Raw genomic sequence first — 10,000 nt, 5'->3', positions numbered from 1 at the left:
CCGGACATCAGCGAAGATCTTGAGACGAATGTAAGTATAAGTAAAAGTATGAGTATGAGTAAGTATAGGTATGAGTAAGCATAAGTATGAGCAAGTATAAGTAAGAGTAAGTATGAGTAAGTATAAGTATGAGTAATTATAAGTATGAGTAAGCATAAGTATGAGCAAGTATGAGTAAGTATGAGTAAGTATAGGTATGAGTAAGCATAAGTATGAGCAAGTATAAGTAAGAGTAAGTATGAGTAAGTATAAGTATGAGTAATTATAAGTATGAGTAAGCATAAGTATGAGCAAGTATGAGTAAGTATGAGTAAGTATAAGTATGAGTAAGCATAAGTATGAGCAAGTATAAGTAAGAGTAAGTATGAGTAAGTGCAAGTATGAGCAAGTATGAGTAAGTATAAGTATGAATAAGCATAAGTATGAGCAAGTATAAGTAAGAGTAAGTATGAGTAAGTATAAGTATGAGTAATTATAAGTATGAGTAAGCATAAGTATGAGCAAGTATGAGTAAGTATGAGTAAGTATAAGTATGAGTAAGCATAAGTATGAGCAAGTATAAGTAAGAGTAAGTATGAGTAAGTATAAGTATGAGTAATTATAAGTATGAGTAAGCATAAGTATGAGCAAGTATGAGTAAGTATGAGTAAGTATAAGTATGAGTAAGCATAAGTATGAGCAAGTATAAGTAAGAGTAAGTATGAGTAAGTATAAGTATGAGCAAGTATAAGTAAGAGTAAGTATGAGTAAGTATAAGTATGAGTAAGTAAAAGTAAGAGTAGCTGAGTAAGTATAAGTAAGTATAAGTAAGAGTAAGTATAAGTATGAGTAAGTATAAGTAAGATAAGTATAATCATGAGTAAGTGTAAGTATGAGTAAACATAAGTAAGAGTAAGTATAAGAGATATGCGGTGTTACGGAGGCTATATCAAAGAGGTTTCGAATGTAGAGGTAAGTGGAATGAAGAATGCGAAAAAGAGGACGCAATACGGGGGAATGGCGTTGGTGGAAATTGGACACTTTTACGAGGCTCACTAGAACAACAACGTAGAAAAATGATGGAATAAACATGTCGCAACTACATTGAAAAACCGGGGAGACTTGAGGGAAAGAGAACCACAGACCAGCGAGAAGTTGGAAGATGATAGATGGCGCGAACTTCAAAACTAAAGTCGGATTTGAGTTCAGCAAAAAAAAAAAACAAAAAAACCCTGCTTTTTGGAAGTGGGTGTTATGCACTCCTGCCAGCAGCCGAGTGAGTGTGTCAACAGCTTTGCGAAAGGCAAGTAATATGGCAGCTGAGGGTATAATTGGTGTGCATGGAATGATATTCAGTTTAATAGATTACTATGATGGACAGCTGGTTGAGTTGTGTGCTGAAAGAAACAAGACTGGTGATTGGGCATACGTGGATCAAAAAAGAGGGATATACACATAACTTTGTGAGTAGCAGAGACGATCAGCGGGCATTGCTGGATTTGATATCAATTGATAGGCGTGTAAAAGAAAGACTTTTCGATGTCAGTGTGCTAGGAGGGGCAACGGGAGGGATGTCTGATCACTATCTTGTGCAGGCGAAGGTGAAGATTTGCAGAGATTTTCGAAAAAAAAGAAGAAGAAACTAGGTCAATGGGGAAGAGAGTGGTGAGAGTAAGTGAACTTGGAAAAGACGACTTGTGTGAAGAAATACCAGGAGATGTGTATGTATATACATGTGTATGGGGGTGGGTTGGGCCATTTCTTTCGTCTGTTTCCTTGCGCTACCTCGCTAACGCGGGGAGACAGCGACAAAGGGAACGAGGAGAAGAGGGAGACCAAATTGGAGGTGGAAAGATGGAGTGAAAAAGATTTTGTGTGATCGGGGCCTGAACATGCAGGAGGGTGAAAGGAGGGCAAGGAATAGAGTGAATTGGAGACAAATAGAAAGCTTAGCAGATATACCTCCCTATAGGACTGGGGTCTGAGGGAAGTGGCAGCTACATACAATACACAACTCCCATTTCTTTTTCTTTGAGTAGATCGAGAACGTGGAAGACATGTTTGCCTTGCGGAGAACTTCTTCACCACGCTGGACTTGTATTACATGACGCCAGATTTCTGGAACAACAGTATGTTTGAGGACCCCGAAGATGACCGGGAGGTCATCTGCCACGCCTCTGCCTGGGACTTCTACGACACAGTGAACATGCCTGAAGAAGGACGCTTCAGGTAAGCACTGTGTATGTGTGTGTGTGTGTGTGTGGATGGATGGATTAGCTGTTTACTGTGTTGGAGTCGTTGGATCTCTCTCTCTCCCTCTCTCTCTCTCTCTCTCTCTCTCTCTCTCTCTCTCTCTCTCTCTCTCTCTCACGGTATGGAACCCCCTGGACTCCCCCAGTGAGAACCGCTCTTTCGAGTTACGTGTCGTCTCACTGCAGTGCGCATTGATCATGCTGCAGGGCGTTGCAGAGTACACGGGGGAGCTACACACACACACACACACGTGTGTGTGTGTTGTGTGTGTGTGTGTGTGTTGTGTGTGTGTGTGTGTGTGTGTGTGTGTGTGTGTGTGTGTGTGTGTGTGTTTAGAGTGCTTCAGTGCACTTCTTTGACCAATGGTGCTCCATGTTTGCTGAGAGCAGTGCTGTGTGGGAGAGGTGGTACTAAGAGAACCCTACAGTAGTACAGGAGATGAGTAGGTGTATCGGGAAGTGTGTGTGTGGTGTGGTTATTGGGCACTGCTTCAATAGCACTGTCATACACGGACGTCAAGGACAATATCTGTTGTGTTTTGTCCTCGCAGACCCCATGTGGAAAATATCCCGGCATTTATAAAGGCATAGACGTGAATGCCTTGGTGTCGGAGACAGAATGAAGGAGGGTTGAATGCTAAGATCAATGTTTGAGAATCTTTGCTTCTCCGCGTACGGAGGGTTGAATGCTAAGATCAATGTTTGAGAATCTATACTTCCCCACCTCTCTTGCCTGTGTCACTATGGCGACGAGAGATAAGTCATAGACAGCGTAAATCAGACATGGCAAAACCGCGACTAAGTGAAGGCAGGAGCTTTTTATGTCGGTGTTTATATGGAGGTGTAGCCAGGTATGCGATGGGAAGGATGAAGAGAAATAAGAATGGATGATGAACCATGGTCATATACTCGTACCTCATTCAAACACTTCCCTTCGACGGACGGGGAAGGCCAGATAACACAAGACATCTTTTCCTCTGTTTCGCCTATTACTTTCCTAATTCTACATTTTTTTTTCTATCCTTCTTCGAGTATCATACCTCCAGCCGTGAGTTTGTGACATCCTCTCACCCGCAAGACGAGATCCTCTACCTCGAGGATTTCAGCGTTCACCATAGGGAATGGTTGAATATCTCCCATACGAGATGATGGAGAGATTGGAGACCCCTCACCTTCTCCCTTCTCATTGACTTAGAGGAAATTATCTCCTACCCTACCCATTTTCCTGACCGATGTGACCACTCTACTAATATTCTGGATTTGTTTTTCACCTCTAGTCCATCCCGCTGTAGGTACACAATCTCGCCCCCAGGTGGTTCATCTCATCACACTCTCGTGAATGTATCTAATCTAACGAAACCTCCTCCCCAGCAGTCCCTTCTAAGCGTAAATTCTGGCATCTCAACAAAGATGACAGGTATAACTTGTGTAAACTTTGTTTCTAATTTTCCTTGGGTGAATTACTGCCTCTTGCGCTGATGCTTCTGTCTCCAACAGACACATAGTAGAAGTTATCCTTGCAGGAATGGAAGCATTTATCCCCTTCTTCCTCCAAGACGACCTCTTCATCCAATCCATGGTTCAACCGTTCCTGTTCTGAGGTCATTCAGGCAAGGGATTAGACATATCGGACTTGGGAAAAACTCTCCTCTTCCTAGCTCCTATTTAGCTCTTACGGCTGCCCGTAAACGCTGCAAGCACATTATCCGTGAGGCGAAGCGTTCCTTCGGTCAAAGGAAGTGCGGTAACCTCACCTCGTCATCCACTGACAGGTCTTGTCTTTAGCTAAGGGCATCTCTATAAACAACTTCTGTCGCTCTACCTTACCTTTCTTTTCTTCCTTTCAAACGGTACTACAGCTGTCTCTCCCGTAGACAAACCAAGTCTCCTTGGTTCCCATGTCTCCTCGGACTCCACTTTGGATATCTCTTAACATTCTTTCACCCACTGATGGCCTTCTTACTAATCCTATGCCTCTTTCTGTAATCTCTGTTCGGACTGTCCGAAAAGCACTTCTTTCTCTGGATACACGCAGAGCTTATGGTCCTGATGGCATCCATGTACTGAAAGAGAGTGTGTGAGCCTCTGAACTTGCACCTGTGCTTGCTCGTCTATTCCGTTTTCTTTAAAAGCCAAAACTTTCCCTCCTCCTTGGAAGCATACATTGATACATCCCATCCTTAAGAAGGGTGACCATTCTGACACCTCTAACTATCGTCCTATTGCTTTAACATCCACCATTTCCAAAGTCTTTGAATCCTTCCTCAACTTCCATAGCCTTAAACACCTTGAAAAGCACAGTCTTCTTTCTGATAGCCTTCGGAAGGCGAGATCAGCCTGTGGTCTTCTTTCCTATCTTACAAATGTCTGGTCATCATTCCTGAAAGATTTTGGGGAGTCAAATGTAGCTGCCCTTGACATATCTAAGGCTTTTGAAAAGGTGTGGCATCATCGGGGTCTCATCTCTAAGCTCCCCTCTTTTGGTTTCCCTCCCTCACTTTGCTCCTTCATATCTAACTTCCTCTCTGGCCGATCTATCTCTGTGGTTGTTGATGGATCAGCCTCTCCTATTTCTCCATCAACAGCGGTGTACCTCAAGATTATGTCCTGTCCCCTACACCTTTTTCTCCTTTTTTTTCAACGATTTCCTCTCCTCAACAAATAATCCAATGCTCTCATACTGCTCACCACTCAACACTGCATTCATCCACATCCTTCAATTCTGCTCTTTCTTCTCTCACTCGATCTGCATCTCGTCTTGACACAGCTTCCTCAATAAACTCAGACTTGGACACGATATCTCAGTGGGGTAGACGAAATCTTGTTAAGTTTAATGCCTCCAAGACCCAGTTTCTACCCATCTCTCTATCGAAAACTCCTGACAACTCTCGTCTCTCCTTTGATGGTTCTGCAATTCCACCTCCTAACTCAATAAACTTACTTGGCATTACTGCAACATTCACTCTTACTTAGAAACCTCAAAATACAGGAATAGCTAAGTCTGCCTCCAAAAAACTGGGTGTCCTGTTTAGATGTCGAAACTTCTCCTCTGGACAGTTGCTCCGTTTATACAAGGGATTGACTCGTCCTTGCATAATCTCACATTTGGGGTGGTTCTAGCTCTGCATCCTTACTCGAGAGAGTTGAGTCGAAAACAGTCCACCTTATAAACTGTCCCAAGATAACTTCCAAACTTGACCCCCTTGCCCGACGCCACAACGTTGGTTCACTTTCCCTCTTCTATAGGTATTACTTTGGTTTTTGCTCCCGAGAGCTGGCTGCTTGTGTGCCCCCCCACCACTAAGTCGACCACGCAATACTCGGTAAGCTGCTGCGTCTCATGATAATTATTGTGTGGCCATCAGCAACCCAAGGGTGGGCCGTTTTGATACCTGCTTCTTTTCCTACACGTCGAAGCTTTGGAACTCTCTACTCCCTCATGTCTTTCCCAATAACTATGATGTAACTATGACCTGGCACATTTCAAGAGACAGGTGTTTTTTTTTTATTTTTTCACTTTCTCAAAAATTTTGTAAATACTTTCCCTTGTCTTTTCTTTTTCCGTTTCAAAATTCTCTCTATATTTCATTTAAGGCTCAGCCTTGATGTGGACTTCTGTCCCTGACTGGGACCCCTTCAACATCAAAAGTAAACAAACTTAAAAACACCTGTCGAGTGTAGATTTCTTGTAGAGCCTTAAATGTAAACAAACCCTTAACCTTCGACCCTCAACCTTCGTCAGGATCAAGATGTGTGCTGACAGGACCCAGGTGGACTTCCTCGTCATCCACCATGAGATGGGTCACACACAATACCAGATGTCCTACAGTGTCCCCACTGGGGAAAGACCACTCGTCTTTCGTGACGGTGCCAACCCTGGTAAGCCAATGTGTGAATCTCTTTTGTTTTCTCGTGTGTGATTACTTCTTTCGTGTGTGCATTTCATCTATTGTTATATACCCCTATAAGGGGTTGATATCTACCTGTATAAGGGGTTGGGGAGAGTTTTATATGTGTTTGATCCCATCTCTCGAAGTTTATGAGCAGTGGAGCAAGTGTTTTGGGAGCAGATGAGTGAGTGTGTTCGTAGTTTTAATGCACAAGACCGGGTTATAGTGATGGGTGATTTGAATACAAAGGTGAGTAATGGGGCAGTTGAGGGTATAATTGGTGGCCATGGGGCGTTCAGTGTTGAAAATGGAAATGGTGAAGAGCTTGTAGATTTGTATGCTGACAAAGGACTGGTGATTTGGAATACCTGGTTCAAAAAGCGAGATATACATAAGTATACGTATGTAAGTAGGAGAGATGGCCAGAAACCGTTACTGGATGATGTTTTAATTGATAGGAGCGTGAGAGAAACTTTTGGATGTTAATGTGCTGAGAGGTGCAACTGGAGGGATGTCTGATCATTATCTTGTGGAGGCAAAGGTGAAGATATGTAGAAGTTTTCAGAAGAGAGAATGTTGAGATGAAGAGAGTGGTGAGAGTAAGTGAGCTTGGAAAAGGAGACTTGTGTGAGAAAGTACCAGGAGAGACTGAGTGCAGAACGGAAAAAGGTGAGAGCAAATGACGTTAGGGGTGTGGGGGAGGAATGGGATATATTTAGGGAAGCAGTGATGGCTTGCGCAAAAGATGCTTGTGGCATGAGAAGCGTGGGAGGTGGGCAGATTAGAAAGGGTAGTGAGTGGTGGGATGAAAAAGTAAGAATGTTAGTGAAAGAGAAGAGAGAGACATTTGGACGATTTTCGCAAAGAAATAGTGCAAATGACTGGGAGATGTATAAAAGAAAGAGGCAAGAGGCCAAGAGAAAGGTGCAAGAGGTGAAAAAGAGGGCAAAAAAATGTTATGGAAGGAGTCAAATAAAGTGCGTAAGACAAGGGAACAAATGGGAACTTCAGTGAAGGGGGCTAATGGGGAGGTGATAACAAGTAGTGGTGATGTGAGAAGGAGATGGAGTGAGTATTTTGAAGATTTGTTGAATGTGTTTGATGATAGAGTAGTAGATATAGGGTGTTTTGGTCGAGGTGGTGTGCAAAGTGAGGGGGTTAGGGAAAATGATTTGGTAAACAGAGAAGAGGTAGTAAAAGCTTTGCGGAAGATGAAAGCCGGCAAGGCGGCGGGTTTGGATGGTGTTGCAGTGGAATTTATTAAAAAAGGGGGTGACTGTATTGTTGACTGGTTGGCGAGGATATTCAATTTATGTATGGCTCATGGTGAAGTGCCTGAGGATTGGCGGAATGCATCCATAGTGCCATTGTACAAAGGCAAAGGGGATAAAGGTGAGTGCTCAAATTACAGAGGTATAAGTTTGTTGAGTATTCCTGGTAAATTATATGGGAGGGTATTGATTGAGAGGGTGAAGGCATGTATAGAGCATCAGATTGGGGAAGAGCAGTGTGGTTTCAGAAGTGGTAGAGGATGTGTGGATCAGGTGTCTCCTTTGAAGAATGTATGTGAGAAATACTTAGAAAAACAAATGAATTTGTATATAGTATTCATGGATCTGGAGAAGGCATATGATAGAGTTGATAGAGATGCTCTGTGGAAGGTATTAAGAGTATATGGTGTGGGAGGTATGTTGCTAGAAGCAGTGAAAAGTTTTCATCGAAGATGTAAGGCATGTGTACGTGTAGGAAGAGAGGAATATGATTGGTTCCCAGTGAATGTCGGTTTGCAGCAGGGATGTGTGATGTCTCTATGGCTGTTTAATTTGCTTATGGATCGGGTTGTTAGGGAGGTGAATGCAAGAGTTTTGGAGAGGGACAAGTATGCTGTCTATTTTGCATGAAAGGGCTTGGGAAGTGAGTCAGTTGTTGTTCGCTGATGACACAGCGCTGGTGGCTGATTCGGGTGAGAAACTGCAGAAGCTGGTGACTGAGTTTGGTAAAGTGTGTGAAAGAAGAAAGCTGAGAGTAAATGTGAATAAGAGCAAGGTTATTAGGTTCGTTAGGGTTGAGGGACAAGTTACTTGGGAGGTAGGTTTGAATAGAGAAAAACTGGAGGAAGTGAAGTGTTTTAGATATCTGGGAGTGGATTTAGCAGCGGATGGAACTATGGGAGCGGAAGTGAGTCGCAGGGTGGGGGAGGGGGCGAAGGTTTTGGGAGCGTTGAAGAATGTGTGGAAGGCGAGAATGTTATCTCGGAGAGCAAAAATGGGTATGTTTGAAGGTATAGTGGTTCCAACAATGTTATATGGTTGCGAAGCGTGGGCCATAAATAGGGTTGTGTGGAGAAGGGTGGATGTGTTGGAAATGAGAAGTTTTAGGACAATATGTGGTGTGAGGTAGTTTGCTCGAGTAAGTAATGAAAGGGTAAGAGAGATGTGTGGTAATCAAAAGAGAGTGGTTGAGAGAGCAGAAGAGGGTGTATTGAAATGGTTTGGTCACATGGAGAGAATGAGTGAGCAAAGATTGACCAAGAGGATAGGATATATGTGTCAGAGGTGGAGGGAACGAGAAGTGGGAGACCAAATTGGAGGTGGGAGGATGGAGTGAAAAAGATTTTGAGTGATCGGGGCTGAACATACAGGAAGGTGAAAGGCGTGCAAGGAATGGAGTGAATTGGAACGATGTAGTATATCGGGGTCGACGTGCTGTCAATGGATTGAACCAGGACATGTGAAGCGTTTGGGGTAAACCATGGAAAGTTCTGTGGGGTCTGGATGTGGAAAGGAAGCTGTGGTTTCGGTGCATTATACATGACAGCTAGAGAATGAGTGTGAAAGAATGTGGCCTTCGTTGTCTTTTCCTAGCGCTACCTCGCGCACATGCGGGGGAAGGGGGTTGTTATTTCATGTGTGGGGGGCTGGCGGCGAGAATGGATGAAGGCACCATGTATGAATATGTACATGTGTATATATGAATATGTCTGTGTGTGTATATGTATGTATACATTGGAAAGTATAGGTATGCATATGAGCGTGTGTCGGCGTTTATGTATATACATGTGTATATGTGGGTGGGTTAGGGCCATTGTTTCGTCTGTTTCCTTGCGCTACCTCGGTAACGCGGGAGACAGCGACAAAGTATAATAAAATGAATGTATACATATATATATATATATATATATATATATATATATATATATATATATATATATATATATATATATATACACACACACACACACACACACACACACACACACACACAGAGAGAGAGAGAGAGAGAGAGAGAGAGAGTTTGTGTGTGTGTGTGTGTGTGTGTGTGTGTGTGTGTGTGTGTGTTCTCATGATTAATGACATTCACCTCCTTATATCCAGGTGTTCACGAGGCTATAGGGGACACCATCGCCCTCTCTGTGAGAACGCCGAGGCATCTGGCAGTGATTTCGAATTTCTTAAGGAACGGGAGTCTAAGCGATCTACACAAGCCAGGCTTCACCTTAGACATGGATGAGGTGGACGATGGAAAAGATCTTACGACAGAGGAAACTCTAAACTTCCTAATGAAGACAGCCCTTGAAAAGGTAAGGCGTGCGTGGAGAGGTTCTGAGGATTACTTTTCGCAACTTAAGGGTGGGCCGTTTTGATACCTGCTTCTTTCCATCAAGGTCGAAGTTCTATGACTTTCTACTACCTTCTCGTGTCTTTCCCAATGACTAGGACCTGGTCCATTTGAAAAGATAGGTTTTTCACCTTCTCAAATATTCGTAAATACTTTTCTTTGTCTTTTCTTTTTTCCATTTCATAGCCTTCTCCATATTTCAATTAAGCCCCGGTCTTGATGTGGACTTCTGTCTGTGACTGGAGCCTTAAACATGAAATA

At 43.1% G+C, this 10,000-nt stretch overlaps 1 pseudogene; it reads left to right on the top strand.

Annotated features, from left to right (window-relative positions):
* LOC139754971 (angiotensin-converting enzyme-like) overlaps positions 1 to 10,000 on the top strand; it is a 48,961-nt pseudogene that overhangs the window by 26,265 nt on the left and 12,696 nt on the right.

Source organism: Panulirus ornatus, chromosome 18 (genome assembly GCF_036320965.1).
Source record: "Panulirus ornatus isolate Po-2019 chromosome 18, ASM3632096v1, whole genome shotgun sequence".
In the NCBI taxonomy this organism is placed as follows: domain Eukaryota; kingdom Metazoa; phylum Arthropoda; class Malacostraca; order Decapoda; family Palinuridae; genus Panulirus; species Panulirus ornatus.
This window is presented reverse-complemented; position numbering and strand designations above follow the sequence as displayed.